Source organism: Gymnoscopelus braueri, assembly GCF_963280865.1.
Source record: "Gymnoscopelus braueri genome assembly, chromosome: 15".
NCBI classification, from domain to species: Eukaryota; Metazoa; Chordata; class Actinopteri; order Myctophiformes; family Myctophidae; genus Gymnoscopelus; species Gymnoscopelus braueri.
Window position 1 is genome coordinate 3,524,311 of NC_137620.1, and position 20,399 is coordinate 3,544,709.

The window sequence follows — 20,399 nt, forward strand, 5'->3', positions numbered from 1 at the left end:
GCTGGAATCAATTGTTAGTGGGTCTTATGTTCCGTGCTCTCATATTAACAATATTTTAATTAACCGTAACTCCTAAACTGTCATTCCAGCATGATGAGCGATCAGCCACTGTTCACCACCTCATGTCCATGCTCCACAGAGAGGAGCCTATAATGCACAGGCCTACAGTCAGTACTGAGATGCACGGGTAAAAAAAATGTTTTGTAGTCTTACACCATGTTGTTGTACATATGTATTGTGATTCAAGGCACTTGCTATGAATTGCATTTAGTGGCTTAATCATTCTTAATAGCACCAGTGCTGGCATACAGCAGTGTTTATCAGTGTGGGGTCCTTGACGTTAACTTCTCATTGTCACCCTTGCAGAATGCTAAACCAGCCAGGCCGACCTCAGGCCCAGCCAGGCCGACCTCAGGCCCAGGTAAGGATAATTCTCTCATTCATATACATTTGCTCACCATGTTGTCATAGTGAGACAACAGACAAAATGTAAACTTGTGTGTGGTTGGAATCAATTGTTAGTGGGTCTTATGTTCCGTGCTCTCATATTAACACTATTTTAATTAACCGTAACTCCTCAACTGTCATTCCAGCATGATGAGCGATCAGCCACTGAGGCTGTTCACCACCTCATGTCCATGCTCCACAGAGAGGAGCCTATAATGCACAGGCCTACAGTCAGTACTGAGATGCACAGGTAAAACAAAACTAGTCTTCATGTACATCTTTTTCCCTATGTACAAATATAGAATATGCAATAGTGTCAGTTATTTCTATACCTTTGACAATGAAGGAATTCTGGACCAAATAAAACATATCCAGCAATAAAAATCACACCCGTGTGAGCGGTGCTGATGATGGTATCAGTATTTGATATAATGAAAAAACGCATAGACATGCACACAAAGTGACATATTGGAGCGGCTAGCACCGCTCAAAAATGTAGTTTATCTTTGGAAATTTACCCAGGCTATTTGCATCGTTTAAATAATTTTCAGGCTTGTTATCGGATGTTATTCAATGTGTGCCATTAACATTGTTCTAATCATATAGAGCCAGCCCTGGAAATTTCCTAAAAAGATTTGGAAAGAACAAGGGTCACCCCATCCGAAGCCCCATTCAAGCCAAGCTGTCAAAATTGTGGAAGCCGTTCGAGGTCACGTTTATGTTGCTGGCCTCAAAACTTGACACTACCCCATCTCCCAGTGATGAGCTTGAACTAATCCAGGCAGGCCTGGGAAAGAGGACATTGGCCATTACTAATGACTTCAGTCATGCAGAGGTGCAATATTTAATTTTAAATGCTTATTTTGTTCCCAAGTGTACAAGAGTATTTGTTTGGCAATAAAGCTATACTGTTTATATGCAAGCGGTTGACTTTCTTTTCTTCCCCTTATCAGTTATCCAGTTTATTGGGAGCAACATTTCCAAAGATGATGGACCTTCAGGACAGATGGGTGCTCTACAAAGCAGCAGGTGCACCTTAAAGGTATCATGACATTCATTTTCACTTTTTTTATTTTCAATGTTTTATTTGGGGTTTTATGACCTCAATTACACCCAAAAAACCTGAACTTAAAACATTCAGTGGATTTTCTGTGGTCTGGGGTTTTCTGAATAATTAGGCTGAAAAGTAATCTGAGCTTGGCCCTTCGACAGTGAGGTCACTGTCGAATAATCCCGCCCACTCTCCTCCTCGCCCCTCCCCTCCCCTATCCTTTCCTTTGGGGGGGGGCGGAGCAGAGGCGATGATTGACAGGCAAAATCCCTCACCAGCGACACCCGCAGGCAAAGATTTATTTTTTCATTGCAGTTGAAAAGGCTTTAGAAATGTGAGAGAAAAACACCTGCCATTGATCACTGGAATGGAATTTTCACTTAAAACTTTTTGTACACTTTTGAAGGACCAGGACAAAGACTTTGAATGTGGTGTAAAAGTGAATGTCATTAAACCTTTAAGTTATCACTATACATATTCCAATCCGACAGAACATTTAAATGCACTATGCTTTAGGGTTATGCATAATTTAATTGTGCTACATGCTTTTAAAGGTGGAAATGGTAGGAGGAAAATGTTCCAAATCCTGGGAGAATTGGGGTACACTGGGACTGCCCTCCGAAGCATATCGGGAGGAGGAAAACAAACCCTCTACATAGTTCCTCTCCAAGATGAGCTGGACCTCACTCCACTGCCAGCTGATGCTCCCGAGTTCGCACTGATGCCAAAGGTGGCATGCAAACATTGCATGACCCTAATGCCACTACAAATGTTGGCACTGCACATTGATCAGTGCGGAAACACATCTGGCTCAGAAACGGAGGTACAAATGTTTCCTACTTTACCTCTTAGGCATGTGAGATCAAAGCTGTGAAAAGTTAATCTTCCAGTTGTAACTTAAGATTGTCCTTTTCTGATGAACTCCACCCCCAACCTCAGGATATGTACACTTAACCCACTCTCTGAGGCGATTCTTAAAAAATATTTTCTAAATCCCAACAGAGATTCTTTTTTTTTTTTTTTTCAAGATTTTTCAAAAATAGCAGATCTACCAGCTCATAGTGCGGCACTCGGTGCCGCGCTATGAGCTATGAGCTATTTTTGAATAGCCAAATAAATCTTAAAAGTGACACAGATGCGTTCCAGGTCTTAATGGGTTAACATGTTTTACTCCTCTGCTCAGGATGCAGATGTGGTGTTGCTGGACACAGCCAGACCAGAAAGAGACACTGCTGCCATAGATCTGCGCGAAGAGTCGCCTGTCGAAGGTCCTGAAGAACCAGAGTCCAGTGAGCTAAATTGCTTCGAGCAGGTACAGAAACTGGAAAAAATAAACTATAGAATGGGCATCTGGGTGGCGCAGGGGGTAAACCTGTTTATCAGAGTACACTCATGGTTGTCTACTCCCTCCCATGAACAACTGGTAGTTGGCTGAAACACCGACTGCATAGTTCATTGTAGATTGGCGTCACAACTTCATTGTGGAGAACATTTTAAATGGAGAGCAACAGACCAAAGAATAGTCAAACATAACATGCAATTTAGAACTATTTTTTTTACAAAGTAGTCTTTATGGCGAGAAATGCTTCAATGATGTATGCCTTAAATCTGCATAGTGGAACGTATTGTATGTTAAAATGCATATTATGTGTAATGATGTAAACTGTTTGGGACCTAAAGTTGCTCTGTGTAACTTTGCTGTTCGTTAATTTAGACCTTCAGGTCAGAATTTGTAAAAATTAGACACAGGATGGTGTCATACTGTAGTCAAACCAGACACATGGTCTTGTTTGTATTTGGCCCTCCTGCTATTATATTTAGATCCTAAGTTATATTAACATACTCTAGCCTACCATACAGATTGGACAAAATGCAATTGTATTCACTATAGCGGATCCCCCCCTCATTAAAAAAAATAGCTCTCCTTTACATTTCTGCTGTCATCTTTCAAACTACATGTTTAACAGTATTTTCCATGTGCCTGCACATAGGCAAAGGACGTGCAATGCCCAATTTGCTGTAGGAAATATCCTGCATCCGACATCGAAGTTCATGCCAACTTCTGCGGTGACAGGTTCTGCGGTGAAAGGTAATATATATATATATATATACACTGTATAAAAGACATAATCAAACTTTCAAAACAAACTAGATTGATACATAGCCTTCCCCACACGACCCCTCTAACCCCAGCTCACTTTGTTAGTTGAAGAAAGAGTTCACCAACTTTCAAATGTCTGGTTTTCTCAGAGGAACGGTACCCAGGTACCTGTCATTTACTGTTTGTTTGTTTTTCCTTAGCATGCAAACTGCCTTTTGCCAGCCTGACACCGACCCGGAATGCTCCGATCGGGAAGATCTCGCACTGCAGGTTGACCTTGACAACATCCGCCGCTCTGATCTGGATGATATATCATGGTAAGCATTTGGCACATGGTAAGCAATTAACATTTCAATATTTTTTTAAAAGGACAGTGCATTCTATTCATTTGAATGGTTTTACACTTTTAACAGCGAGGAGGACGTCATTCGATTTTTGGCGGCACAGATCGACAAGACCAAGACCTTCAACGTTCTTGTGTCCAGAGATGGCATGGTGGAGAGGGGTCTTAAACTGTGGAACCGCCGGAAGAACAATGGTGGCCCACAGAACCCACTGAGAGTGTCCTTCCTGGGAGAAAAGGGGGTCGATACTGGAGCACTGAAGAAAGAGTTCCTGTCCAGTGAGTTGTATTCATATGTGGCATTAGGGTACATTATGTTGTAGAAGACTTTAAATAAATTATTGTAATTGCTATGCCATTTGGAACAATATGCTTTTTTCCCCCTAGGATAGAATAACTGCATGTTTTTTTCTGTAGCTAGACTATTGCTGTTTTGTCTGTTTTTGCCTGTAGCAATGATTGCAGCGATCGAGAAGCGGCTGTTCGAAGGGGAAAGGGAGAAGGGCAAAATGCCCAAGTACTCTACAAATGACGCCAACAATGACCTGTTCAAGTATGTTCTTCATTCTAGCTCTTAACCACTTGAAAGTTAGCATAACTATAGGCTTTGTTTGTGCATATCTGCGTTCCATGACTACAGTTTGACAGGTGGTACTGCCTGATGGACAAGTTAATTCATCCCCTAAGCAAAAGGCATGCTCAGCTCTACTAGCTCAGTGGCATACATTTTGGTACACATGGAGGGAAAACGGATTTGAATCCTGCCTACTATGAGCTTTATTTGCAGCTTTAAATTTGTACATATTGTAAACGGTGTGTGAAAGTTGATAAATTCTTCTTCTTGCTGTCAGTCATGTTAGATCAGTACTTAAAACTGTCTATTTATTTGTGTTTCATCCAGAGCTGCAGGTGAAATATTTGCTGTGAGCCTTGCCCAAGGAGGACCAGCACCACGGTTCCTGCAGGAGTGGTGCTACAATTACCTCGTCACTGGCGTTGTGGACAAAGCTGCTGTTATGCATTACCCCTTGATCAAAGAGGTATGTTTGGTGAACTGCTTCAGGCCATCTTAATGCGTAACATTTTTTCTTTAGGTGCATAGAAAGTAATCTGACCCCCAAGTTTTGAACAGCTGTTTTAGGCTATACCTTAATATGACTGTAGGTTCACTAAATGACAATTCATCAATAAGTTTGGTTCTTGCATTAAATTAATTCGTTTTGGAGAGGCAAGTCTGTCAGTCACTTAACGTTATTGATTATCAATCTGTGAGAGATGGGTGAATATGGAAGATGCTGTAGACGCATAACTCAAAAGTTGTGAGCTTAATCCTTGTTGCTTGTAAATTTTAGATTGAAGATGCATCTGACCTGTCTCCATTGGCCGAAAGAATAGCAGACTGTGGCTACACTGGTAGAGTCAACGTGGACCGTAAAGAAAGCATCATAAGGTTTGTTTTGCATTTTGATGTCTTCACTATTATGGAGAAATATTATACTATTGATTTATTACATATGTATAGGTCAATGGTATTTTAGCCATGTAGTAATGTGCTGTTTTGAAGGGGTCTTTACAAACAAATGTTATATAGCTAATTGTACAGTTTACATTGTGTTTTGAAATGTCTGACATAAAACTTTTGTTATCCTTTTCCTTCTAGGGCTATTGTCTTGCACATCACCATACATTGCACTGCAATGCTGCAACAGCTGCGGGAGGGGCTTGAGGTGTACGACCTCATCAAGGTCATGCAGAAAAAGCCATTAGAATGTCGCAGTCTCTTCGTTGTTGGGGAAGATGACAAGGTATGTTCAAGTGGATATGTTCTCGTTGGTTTTAATGCCATAACCTTTCTTGAAGTGCGCAGTGGTATTCTCATTATCATACCCAGTGGAGTTTTCAGGTGTATAAAACAGTGCAATTTCTTTATTTAATTGTACATTCACGACAATTAAAAATGGTAATATTTACATCAAAGTGAGCGGGGATAGAAATATACCCTCTGCACAAGCAGTATTGAAATTGCCACTGGCGGTACCAGTGTGTGAGTGATATTGGATCACATTAACTGTAATACTTTTTTTGTTCTTAGGTGGACGCTCATTACCTGGCATCACACCTGGTCCCAGATATGAGTCCAAAAGGCTCCACAAACCATGTGAAAGAGGCAAAGATCATGGATCACTTCCAGGACTTTTTGCACGAGCTTGAGGGTAGGTATTTTTATATAGCTTAGGAGATCCTACACTGATAATGCATATATATCCAGATTGGAACAAATTATAACCTGGCTCTAGTGGCTACTAACTAAACTGGTACATGGCAAGCAATGTGTATCTTGTACCATAAACACTATTTCATTATCTGGATATTGATGTCAGTCACATAATACAGTTGTTGATTCTGATCTCTTAACTTTTCTAAGATGCACAAGCAGAAGATGGGGCTGAAGATGGGGCTGAAGATGGGGCTGAACAAGGGCTACCGACTGTGGCCAAGGTGATGCAGTGGCTGACTGGTCAAGGTTACAGACACATGCTGGTTTCGGAGAGGGAGGATTTCCAAATTACTGTAAAATTTGACCACGAGTGTCTTGTGAACATGCCAGGCCACACGGTGTGTTTCCCAATTGTTAGTGCGTGCACTGACACCATAACTCTTCCATCAACCCATATGGAAGATTATGAGTCATTTAAGAATACCTTCCTTACCGCCATGAAGTATGGTTCTACCTTCGACCGAGCATAGCCTGTGAAAGTGTGTCTTTTTCTGGGGGGGGGGGGAATACGGTTCATGTGAAATTGTGTTACTTTACATGTCAGTTTAAGATTTTCCTCAATAGTCCAGAGCGACATGACCGTGTCTGAGACAGCAGGGTAGAGTTGAATGACTTCTTTACATATACAGTAGATGCTACCGATGGTGTGGCTGCAGAGTGATGTATTACACAGTAACACAGCTCTGTGCTGTAGACAGTGTTCCCAGTGTGGAGTGAAATGTTTAACGCCAGCACAAAATACTACAGCACTTCCAGAATTGTAGCAATGAGCCAACAGGTGTCACAAGAGGAAGAGAAAGAATTATGTTTGATGTTAAAATGGCACATGTTTTGTACCTGGCTTTTAAAGGCACTTTAACGTGGGGGGGGGGGGGGGGGGCAGCAATTATGTGCAATGTTCAATGTTCAAATTGCACATTCTGTTTGCATTTTAACTTTTGCAAATGTTTGCACCATTTCTTAAAGGGAAATTCCGCCCAACGGTTTTCTTACCTTTTCTATGATGTGATATCCTAGGATGAATGGTACAGTTGAAAAACTCCATCCCGGGTCCGCCACAGCTAAAAACAGGTGCCGATGTGCCTTGCGCTAGATCGCTTATTTTAATAGCTTTTTTTAGATCTGATGTTCAGTGACAGAACATACTATAAAAATTTGCGATCTAGCGCAAGGCCCGTTGGCGTGTGCTTTTAGCTGTGGCGGACCTGTTCTACTATACCTCATTTTAGGATATCATAACATCATAGAAAAGTTAAGAAAACCGTTGGGTGGAATTCCCCTTAAGGTCACTTTATGTGTGGGCAGTGCAACTGTCCAACAAATATTTATTTACTTTAACTTGAAGTATTTTGTGTTCCACTTTTATACTGTATTGTGTTATCTTTGATCAAAATGTTAGAAAACTTGTACTTACAGTAAAGCTGCTGTTTTTCTACCGTGTTACCAAGTGTCACTGTAAAATATAATTGAAATTGTTGGATAAACAATTGCACTGAACTGAATGAATTGTCTTATCTGTTTTACTGCAGCTGCTGCATGCAGTTATACCTGTTTATCAAGCTTAAGCACTGATGCTAATGTTATGAAAACAAGCAATTCTATTTCTACTCTTAAAGGAGGAGTTCACCCAAAAAATTACTTATTTTCTATCAATTACACACCCCATGAAGCCTTGATTTCATGGATTTATTTTTGTTTATGGCATTCATAAGACAATAATTTGATGACCGTGTGTATTTCCGGTAGGAGACACAAATAATCTACTTTGTCTCCTACCGGATACATTAGCCGGTAGGAGACGAATCAAATTAATGGCTTATGAATGCGACAAAAACAAAAAAGAATCCATGGATTCAAGGCTTCATAGGGTGTGCAATTGATAGAAAATAAGTATTTTTTTTTGTGTTTTCTGAGGAGAGCAATGTGACGTTCAGCATTTCTCTCGCTGTTCTACTGAAACTCCAACTCTGTGAACCCCTCTTTGCAGAAGTTATTGTAATATTTAAAGTCCTGTTTATGTAGGCTTATAATGTGTGTCATGAAGCATCAGGGCATTAATTCACATGTGCTGCATTGTGAGCTTGGAGATCCATTGTCAGCTTAGCCTCATTTGGAACCTCTCCCTCCGTAGCGATTCGAGCTATTGTCAGCTGTTGTTCTCAATGACTGACAACTCCTAACTCCACTTGAGCTGCATTTGGGTAAAGTGGTGATAATATGACACTGACAATATATAAAGTCACAATACCAACTTTGAGGCAGTTTGTTTAATAAAAAAAAAAGAAATCCTGTAAAATGAGCGTTTTGGAGTTAGCTGGTTTTTGCCGGACAGCAGAGATAACAGTTATGCTCAAATAGCTTTTGACTGTATGTTTGAATTTAAATGATTGATATTAAGAACTGCATTTGTTAGTTAGTATATGAACTATCCGTCTAAACAGTAATATGTACATTTAAACTACATGCTATTGGCAGGTCAGCAAATTAACCTGGCACTGTCTACATAACATGCTATCTAAATTACAGGAGGATGGCACATGCTTTACCGTCCCAGTACCAGCCCCACATTTAGAAATATGGAGTTGAAAATATGGATGGTCAGTATATGGTATGGTATGTGGGTCCCTCTGCTCGGGATGCTGCTACGCTGCCAGTCTAATTCCTTAACCTGACATTTAACAGTGGATGGCCATAAAACACCTCCTTCCCTGCAATAAGCTACTGGTACAAACGTATTGTAACATTCAGGTTATTCATCTTCTGACAGACTTGAGTACTGTAACAATGTCAATTCCAGGTCCCCATAAAATAATCAGATGCCTAGTTGCTTCTGGAGTTGTCTTGGTCTAAAAACCATTGGATTTCTGTCATCCAAAGTCAGAAATATGGTGAAGCAGTGCTCAGGCCTTTTATAATGGGTTTCTTTTGCACAACCTTATCTTTTGTGTATTGTCTGGACTTGCCAGTCAAACTCTACATTCCTATAGCAATCGAGGATATACAGTCGGCTATAGTGTTTGTTCAATGACAGGGGCCTCCCTGTCTCTCCAGCTCTTAAGTAAATAGAATGGTCTAATCCAGTATCCCATAATCAGTAAATTGTACACAACACTTCCAAAAACATGCATTTTGAACATCAATACAAACTTGCTATACAAATAAGATAGATCAATACCTTTATTATCCCACGGGGGGAAATAAGTTACCAGAGGCAACACAGGAGTTTGGTTACAGGTACAGGAGTACGAAAAAAGTACCCTACTGTAGATACTGCAAGGGTAGTCGTACAATAATGTCACAAAAAGCAACATCAGTAATAACCAAACAGTATACCATATGATACACCTACATACAATATCCTGCACTATGCAGCCAAGGAAAAAAAAGAGGAAACATAGGGTCATGTCCTCACAGTACACTGCCCAAACCACAATAAAAAAGCCTCAGTACTAAGCCTATAGGCTACTGCATAAAAACAACATAAATACAGTTCAGTGTCAAACAGTGTACTCAGCTAAAGTACATGTGTTACTGCGACCTTTCTTGTGCCTAGAACTAAACTTGACATGCCTAACCAAAATATTTCCATACAGGCCAGAGTAATGGGGAGAGGGGGCACTGCCAGCCAGTATACAGGCCTCTTGATTTTAAAGTCTGAGAGCTATTCCAAGAGCACACAAGTAGATGTCCCGACCAAAGGATGAGGACTCAGTGTTGGGGTTCACGTGGTGCTGTAGTGCAGCAAGTCTTTCGGCTGACAGGGGGCATTGGATGTCTGGTACAATAACTCCATGCTCAGAGTTGTCACTTTGTTCTTCCCGAGATGGTTGCTCCTCAGCTTGCTGGATCTGGAATGACCAATACAACCATCCATACATCAGACACTGATTACTGGCAAGTCAAATGAGCTTCAACACACCCATACTGAACATCAGATCAGAGATCAGTCTTCATGCCATGTTTTTTTTATATTAAGATGCAGTGTTTTCATTTAAGGGTTTCTTTCCCCATCTGACCATTTTTGCAGGTTAGTCTTGTATGACCATACATACCTCTGCTATGTCCGGCTCTGACACAGGTGCTTGCAGCATCCCAATCATCCACAGCTGATTCGGCGTCAGATTTCCCTCTGTACGCAAGGGGTGATTATCCCAGCTCTCCGTGAAATGCTGCAAATCCGATCGCAGTCGTGGTATAAAGACATAGCCCACACAGAAGAGGTGGACAGCATTGGACAGGTCAATAAAGCCCTCTTCCTCTAAACTGTGGAGCACGTTGTAGTATTCGCATGTTACACTCCAAACATCTCTCCATAGGCGCTCCACTCTAAAAACAAGGGAGGGGATACAGATGAGACTAGACCATGTAGTGTGAAGTCTTTCAAAACACTACTAAAAAAACATCAAGATAGATAGATGACTCAAAAGGTTATACATTCTAATATTTTAGAAGAAAAACAACATGTACAACCTCTGGTTATGGACGCTTTTCCCAGCAATAAAGCTGCCACGACCGGTTCCTCGCACAGTGAACATGCATCTAGCAATGTCTAAATTTTCAACACCATGATCCCCTCGTACTCTGAAAGAGAAAGACAATGTACAAAATTATATATTTTACTGTGTTGGAAGCAATCACCATTATCACTTATTTTTCTTTATGGCACTAAAATCCATTTATAAATGCACAAAATCACTAGATGCTTTTGTGTCTGTCTGCACCTGTGTACCACACAGATCTCAAGACCCGTCTGACCGATTGACTTGAAACTTGGCATGCGTATCAGTGAGGTCACAAGTGCGTTGTGATGAGCCGAGTGGGAAAGTCGGTCGAATATAGATAAATCTGCAAATCCCAATATGGTGTCATAATCTGACATCAGAGTGACCTGGACTGTTACTGTAAATTAGTGAAGGTAGTAAACATCTCTCATATTTAACTGAGATATTGCCTTGGCAAAATGGGAGCTGCACCAGATCAACTGATTTACTATTAGCTCCTAGGGTTCATTCTGAGTTGGGAAAATCTTTTTCTTTTAATGCCCCCGACTCCTGGAATGCCCTTTTACGAACTTTTCAATGCCATCTTTTGCCCAGTTACATCTTTGATTATGCTCCACTATGTATCTGTTTGTAACTGTTTTTAAACAATGTTGCCTTCCTGTCTGTTGTTGTTTATATTGTTGCGTCTACGTCACTGTTAATGAAATAAAGGTTTGAAATGAAGGAAAGCCCCAAAACATAATTAAATTGAAGCAGAGTAAAACATACACTACCAGCCACCCCATCGCTTGGCAACATGGATTAAGATTAACATTTTGTATATGTACCTATAAAGAAAATGCAGCGTATCTGTGTGTCTGTGCCAGGCACGCACATTTGACCCTATATGCCCTGGAAGAGACATTTGCATGTGTAACCTTGGAAACGACGGGCAGGATGTGGAGCTTCACGTATCAGTCCAAGTCCCAATATCAACACCAATCGGCATGTCACATGCCCAGATGTGGACATTCTCGTTTTTCACTTCATTTCTAAAATGTGTGTTGACATTGTCATCTTCTAAAAAATAGTTTAATACACTTGCCTTGATGGCCATCCATGTTTCTCAACTCCATCCATAAAGAATCCAAAAGCCGTCTCTGCTCTGTTATTCAAAGCTGTGTCCATGTAAAAGATCTGTAAAGAAATGGGACACTTGTAGTTCACATTTACAAGATTATAATGAATGAGAGATTGAAAATTAAACACACCTTCCTTGAAAAGCCATCAATTGCTCCGAAAATCACAATGTTGTACCTAACAAAAAGTAAATAGTTAGACAGCACTGATATTGCATTTGGGTGACATGAAAGTCAAAGGGCAGAAGTAGTCCAGTAGAGGAAATAGCACCTTATTAACTTGTGGTTTGTGTCGATGTGGACAAGAGACAAGGGAGCGGGAACAGAGTATGCCCGTCTAGCAATGCAAGACAGCTGGATCATCCTGGCAATTATTCCTGCACCATCCACACGCTGCAACGACATCTTTACTCTTCTCCATGTAATCCGATGCCCCATAGCTTGCAGAGATCCTTTCACTAGCCTGTAGCCAGCATGGGGCATTCTTGTCTTTATAGACCTAACTTTCTGATCTAGCACATCATCTGGTATGTCTGAATAGCATTTTCTGACAGAGAGGTTATGATGTTTCATCTGTCTGTAAAGAGTTGACCTTGAAATCCCATGGAGGTCAGCCAAAGAAGTCATTGGTAACCCAGTACTGAGTAGATTCAGGAGTGTTTGGATTTCTATGTTAAGCTTGGGTCGCCCTACACTTCCACTATATTCCATAACAGCTACATCATCAAATAGTGGAGGGTCATTACTCTGTGATAGATAAGTGCTGACAACTTCAGACAGCTGTTGTAGACTATCTACTATATACTCAGGAAAGTCAATATAAGCTGCCCCAGCTCGAACAAACTGCAACTCTTGAGAGCAAACAAAGTGTAGGTATTCAAAGTCAATGGGCTGTCTGTTAATCACTGAGGCAAGTCTATCCCTGACTCTCTGCAAGAGCTGACGTCCCATGGGTTCCTGAAACAAGGTAAAATACAAAATTTAAATAAGTTAACATAAAAGTAACAAAGATAGTGTTTCACATACACAACATTTTAAGTGTGCACCTTCGAGATCATAAAAAAATATATATAATATATCTATATTGTACACTGATCATACAGAGCACAGCATAAAGGTCACTCACTAACAATTGGCTGACAAGTTACTACTTACTCATTTACTTTCTGAGAAAAAACCTTACCTGGAACTGTAACCTGCCTGGTTGGTTCTGCATTCTGCCAGGAAGACAAGGGGAAGTATTGTTATTGAGTGGAAAAGGCCATAATACCCATTTTATCTCATTAGGCGGGTATGGTCAATATTATGTCATTATGTATTAATTAATGCAAGAGCATAGAAATAGAAGACATTGCTCTTGCATTAATAACAAAAACCAAACCAAACTTGCATACTGATTATGTCACTGGTATAGGCAGGTTTATGGACTCCTCTGTGACAGTGAGTAGTCATAAAAGGTGTAATCTTATAATGAACATGAGTGAGGACCAATTATATGAAGATAAGTTTAAAATGGGTGAAGTGATCCTTTCATTGATTGATTTAATATTGAAGTAAAAACTTGGCTTGGGCTTGTTTCTATTGTGGTCCTGTGTATTCAATTCATTGACACATTTAAAGACATACAATAATATAAATACATCAACACTGGTAGCAATAAAACATATATGAACAGTTGGTCATTTATGGTGTTAAGCTTAGACTTTAATAGGAGGGCCAGTTACAATTTGCATGTGGACAGGTGCTCTTTTATGGTCATACTTTTAATTGACTAAGTAGCCTAGTAGTAGTTGCAACAAAGGATGACAAAATAATGTCAGCACCACATCACAAATAGAGCATTATAATTTATTACGCTTAATTTATTAACTGGCTGTAAATTTAGGCCTACCTCACTGTAGAACGCCTGAGTGGCTAACAGCAAAAATAATGTAGGCTATTTCCACCACGTTAATCAAAGTGAAGCAAATAAAACATAACATGCATGCTATTACTATATGGGAGTTAACAATACTTACACATAGATTTTCTGGCAGCCTCTCACGATCTGTTTGTGTTTGATACTTGTTTACTATTTTTGGTTGATCTTCTTCTTTCTTTTGTAATTTCGGCACACTAGCCGCCCGTCAGCCTAGTACTGCCTCCCATTGTTTGTGTTGGGTACTGCACATTTTAACTCAACTATAATTCCACAAAGCTCTGTGCCTCTGTAGCTCTGTCTGTCTGTCTGTCTGTCTGCCCAAAATCGGTTCTGCCCGGCTCTCCTCAGTGGCTGGAGCAATTGATCTGCATTTGCACACAGCCATTCAATTGATTGATTGATTGAAATCTTTATTTAGAAGACAAAGGCTTGTTTCAAATGAGATCCCCACATACTCAAATCATGGAGATATATAATAGAAAGGGCATTCCACATTTTTGTTGCATAGCAGGAGAATGAGTTCAATTCCTTGTTTCTGCCAAATCTGGACATGATCAGTGGAGCTGCCTTTGGTGTTGTGATTGTGGACTTACATTTACGTTTATACTTTGACAGGTACATGGGTATCCCAATGTTGTGGTGTATCTTGTAGACCAGGCCCATTGCAAGTTGCCGTACTCTGTCCTCAACCCTGAGCCATCCAACACTAGCAAAATGAGCAGGGGTTAGATGAGTTGTATGTTTACGGCCAAGAAGTAGCCTTACTAGTTTGTTTTGGGATGTCTGGAGCCTTGTTTTTAAGGCCTGAGTGGTGTTGTGGTAGCATGAGGGGCATGCATAGTCGAAATGACCTTGGATGAGGGCCCCTGTAAGAATCCTCAAGGTATTCTTACTGACTAGAGGAAATCCTATACAAAAAAAGTGTTATTTGGTTGACCTTTTGGATGACTCTCCTCGTGTCAGAGAGAAAATCCATCACAGCTTTCATAACATATTATAACTATGCATTCCCCACTGCACTTTGAAATTCCACAGGTGTGAGAAGATTGCAGGGAGACCCCAGCATCTAGCACTGTATCGAGAACAGGACATTCCTCTCCATTGTATATTTGGAGCACTCCATCACATGCTGCACAGTCCCTTCTTTCCCACATTTACACAGTACATCCTTATGTTTCCCAATGCGTGACAGTCCCAATGCTAGTCCATAGTGTCCAAATCTCAATCGTGTCACGGTCGGTCACCTGTTCTCTCCTGCTGTTCCCCTGATGTTCCTTCCACTGTTTTGTATGATGTATTAAACCTCTCTTTTCCCTCTTCCACTAATTCTGCCACCTCCTTTATTTCTCTGTGGTACTCAAGAGATGCCCAAGGCTATGTTCACATTCACCTCCTCGCCACATCAACATTGCCCTCCACACCCACATCAGCGGTATCCATAAAAACCCCACTCTACTTCCAGCCAGGTCTATTTTGGACAATGTCCCGACCTGGTTCCCCTGTTATGTTCACAGATGAGGTCCGGCCTGAGGTCCGTGACCTCCCCCACACCTTCCTGCAGAGCCAACCACATGGGCAACTTTGTGGTGGGCTTTATCTAATAAACCCAATCGTATTCATAGGCTATTTAGTAGGCCTCCACAATGAAATGTCTCTTCACATAATAGTCACTGAGAATTGTAAAGTCTTAAACATATTTCATATGAACATTTTTTGTTTCAGTTGCAATTAGTTAAGGACTGTATTAAGGACATATTTTCAACTCCATATTTCAGTATGACAGTAAAGCCCTGCGCCATCCTCCTGTAATTAAGATAGCATGTTATATAGACAGATGCCAGGTTCATTTGTTGACCTGGAAATAGTTGTAGTTTCAATGTATAGCTTTTAGTTTACCCATGATACTAGATGACCATTTATGCATTTGATGCGTTTACTGTAAATCGCTCAGCATTAAGAGTCTGCTAAACCTAAAACTTTTCCTTCTTTGGCTGCAAAATAGGTTATGCAAATGCTGTAAAGCTGAATGAAGTCTGTTGCACGTTGATGTAGATATGAGGCTCGCCAGCTTGTGCACCCTGGCTAAATCCTTGGACATGCCCTGGGACAAATATATTTCCATAGGCCTAATTTCAGCAGAAATATTGTATTCAGCTACAGTACATACAAGTGTTAACCAATTACTTCATATCCTAACAAATGCAAGTCTTAGTATCCATATTTCTTCACATTCAACCAACATTATACACAATGAGCATAAATGTTTATGCTAAAACTGACATAATATGCATCAGCTGCAGTCTTAATAAGTAAAACAGATAATTCAGTCAGTTTAGTGCCATTGTTTATTCAACACTTATCAAAGCATTCCATTTAGTTACGGCATACAGCGTTTGCAAGTCCATTAACAATAAGACATTTCTACAGTAGACAGACACTTGCTTTTAGTACAGCAGCCGTACTGTAAGTACAGTAAAACATTTTGATCTAAAAAACAAGATGCACACTGTATGCTACCATAGAGTAATTTTATGTAAGTAAGCAGAGTAATGTGCCCCGAAACATTACTCTGCTTAAATAAGTTAAAAAATTAATCTAGACTAGAGATTATACAGTGAGAGGCTTTACTTTGTTGCCTTCGTTGGTCAGCAACTGTCAAGAGATTGATGTGCACTAGACTACTACCCATTTCATAGAGATAATTTGATCTCACATGAAATGAAACGACTTCAGTGACACACGCCAACTGTAGGAAAATAAATAATATGTCCAGTAAATATTGATTGAACAGTTACTCACGATCTGTATCAAACATAAACAGATCGTGAGAGGCTGCCAGTTAGTGCCCTTAAGAAATAGTGCAAAACATGTGCAATTAGATACAGATTTACAACTTGACAAGCACATGAACAGCATTCTTCAGTCAGCTTCCCCAACGACGAAGAGACTGCGACACTCCACTGGCTTTTTTTGTATGACCTTGATGAGGTCGTAAACCTCAAGGCCTTCCCGCAGCTGTTGCAGCATTGCTGTGCAGTGGATGGTGATGTGCAAGACAATAGCCCTAGAAGGAAAAGGATAACAGCAATGTCAAAACACAATGTATACTGTACAATTAGCTATAACACTCATGTGTAAAGACCACTTCAAAGCAGTACATTAACTTTATAGTCTTCAGTTCATAATTGAAAAATAAAATCTACCTGTACATATGCAATAAGCAATAGTATAATATTTCTCCAAGTGAAGACAGTAAAGACATCAAAATGCAAAACAAACCTTATGATGCTCTCTTTACGGTCCACGTCGACTCTACCAGTGTAGCCACAGTCTGCCATTCTTTCAGCGAGGGGAGACGGGTCAGATGCATCTTCAATCTGAAATTATTTACAAGCAACAAGGATTAAGCTCACAACTTTTGAGTTATGCGTCTACAGCATCATACATATTCACCCATCTCACAGATTATCAATAATTTACAGTTAATTCCTGTTAAGCGACTTGCCTCTGCAAAACGAATTAAGTTAAAGCGAGAACCAAACTTATTGATGAATTGTCATTTAGTGAACCTACAGTCATATTAAGGTATGGCCTAAAACCACTGTTCAAAACTTGGGGTCAGATTACTTTCTATGCAACTAAAGAAGACATTTTACACATTAAGATGACCTGAAGCAGTTTACCAAACATACCTCTTTGATCAAGGGGTAATGCATAACATCAGTTTTGTCCACAAAGCCAGTGACGAGGTAATTGTAGCACCACTCCTGCAGGAACCGTGGTGCTGGTCCTCCTTGGGCAAGGCTCACTGCAAATATTTCACCTGCAGTTCTGGATGAAACACAAATAAAGACAGTTTTAAGTACTGATCTAACTGACAGCAAGAAGAATTTATCAACTTTCACACACACCGTTTACAAGATGTACAAATTGAAAGCTGCAAATAAAACTCATAGTAGGCAGGATTCAAATCCGTTTCCCCTGCATGTGTACCAAACTGTAGTCATGGACCGCAGATATGCACAAACAGAGCCTATAGTTATGCTAACTTTCAAGTGGTTAAGAGCTAGAATGAAGAACATACTTGAACAGGTCATTGTTGGCGTCATTTGTAGAGTACTTGGGCATTTTTCCCTTCTCCCTTTCCCCTTCGAACAGCCGCTTCTCGATCGCTGCAATCATTGCTACAGGCAAAAACAGACAAAACAGCATTAGTTTAGCTAAACAGGAAAAAAACATGCAGTTATTCTATCCTAGGGGGAAAAAAAGCATGTTGTTCCAGATGTTTTCCAAATGCCATAGCAATTAAAATAATGTATTTACACTTTCTACAACATAATGTACCATAATGCCACATATGAATACAACTCACTGGACAGGAACTCCTTCGGTGCTCCAGAATCGACCCCCTTTTCTCCCAGGAAGGACACTCTCAGTGGGTTCTGTGGGCCACCATTGTTCTTCCGGCGGTTCCACAGTTTCAGACCCCTCTCAACCATGCCATCTCTGGACACAAGAATATTGAAGGTCTTGGTTTGGTCTATCTGTACTGCCAAGAATAGAATGACGTCCTCCTCGCTGTTAAAAGTTTAAAAACATTCAAATGAATAGAATGCATGGCCCTTTCAAAAATAATTGAAATGTTACATTTGCTTACCATGTGCCAAATGCTTACCATGATATATGATCCAGATTGGAGCGAATGCTGTCATGGTCAAACTGTGAGAGATCTTCCCGATCGGAGCATGCCGGGTCAAGCTGGCAGAAGTCCTTTCCCATACTAATGTAAATAGAAAATACATTTACACTTGTCATGTAAATAAATATACACAGATTACCATCTACTACCTCATATCTGACCTGTGACATAAAAACAATTACCTTTCACCGCAGAAGCTCTCGTGTTCCATATTGTCTAACACAGGTAACCCTCTGGTACAACCCTCAGGACTTTGGACCCCATCCATCTAGATGCAGGCACATGGAAAACATTGACAATCAGAATTGTGAGGGGCACATTTAACAAACAAAAAAAAAGCTCTCACCCACTCACCTGAGCCCCAAAATAAGTGCATTTTAACATACATAAGCACCAATAAGCAGATTACGGTATAAACATCATTGAGGCATTTTGAATTGCAACTAAGACATAAAACAACTTAATATGAATGTTATATTGCTCTCCATTTAAAATGGGAAAGTAGACAACCATCATCATTTGACCCACCTGCTGAAAGCAATTTTGACCTCTGGACTCTGGTTCTTCCTCTTCCAGCAACACCACATCTGCAGCCTGAGCAGAGGAGTAAAACATGCTAAGTTAGCAGAGGAGTAAAACATGACCCGGTAGATATGCTGAGGTTGGAGCAGAGGAGTAAAACATGACCCGGTAGATATGCTGAGGTTGGAGTTATCAGAAAAGGACAATCTCGGGTTATGACCCGGTAGATATGCTAAGGTTGGAGTTCATCAGCAAAGGACAATCTCAAGTTACAACTGGAAAGTGAACTTTTTACAGCTTTGATCTCACATGCCTAAGAGGCAAAGTAGGAAAAAAATTTACCTCGTTTTCTGAGCCGGATGAGTTTCCGCACTGATCAATGTGCAGTGCCAACATCTGTAGTGGCATTAAGGTCATGCAACGTCTGCATGCCACTTTTGGCATCAGTGCGAAGTCTGGAGCATCTGCTGGCAGCGGAGTTAGGTCCAGCTCATCTTGGAGGGGCACTATGTAGAGAGTTTGTTTTCCTCCACCTCCGGAGGCACTTCTGACGGCAGAACCAGAGTATCCCCTTGCGTCCAACACGACTCGTGACATTTTCCTCCTCCCATTTCCACCTTTGAAAAGCATGTAGCACAACTGAAATGATGCAGTATATAGTGCATTATTTTGTATCTCTATTGGATGAATTACTTTGTTGGAATAAGTCTAGTGACAACTTAAAAGTGCACCTGATGCTTTGTACAGAAGCCATCTGTCCTGAAGGTTGTTCATCTTTGGAAATGCTGTCCTTAATAAACTGGATAACTGATAAGGGAAAAGAAAAACTTCAACTACTTGTATTTAGACAGTATAGCTTTGTTGCCACACAATCAATAATACTCTTGATACACTTGGGAACAAAATATGCATTTCAAATTAAACATTGCACCTCTGAATGACTGAAGTCGTGTGTAATGGCCAATGTCCTCTTTCCCATGCCTGCCTGCATGAGCTCCAGCTCATCACGGGGTGAAGGTGTAGTGTCATGTTTGGAGGCCAGTAACAGGAAGTTCACCTGGAATGGCTTCCACGACTTCTTTGACCTCTTTTCTGGAACGTGGCAAGGGGGACCCTTGTTTTTGGCAAGGCCTTTTAGAAAGGTTCCAGGGAAGGCACTATAAGAATTACAATTTTAAAACAATGTTAAACATATTTTTATTAAGCCAAACAGTTGGGGGAAAAAGAATAAATAACTTGGGCAAATTAAGTCATTTTCCTTAAGGACCCCTGGTCTCCACACTGATAAACACTGCTGTTAATATTAATAAAGCCATTAAATGCAATTCATAGCAAGTGCCTTGAATCACAATGCATATGTACAACAACATTGTGTAATACTACAAACAATTAGCTTTTTTACCTGTGCATCTCATCA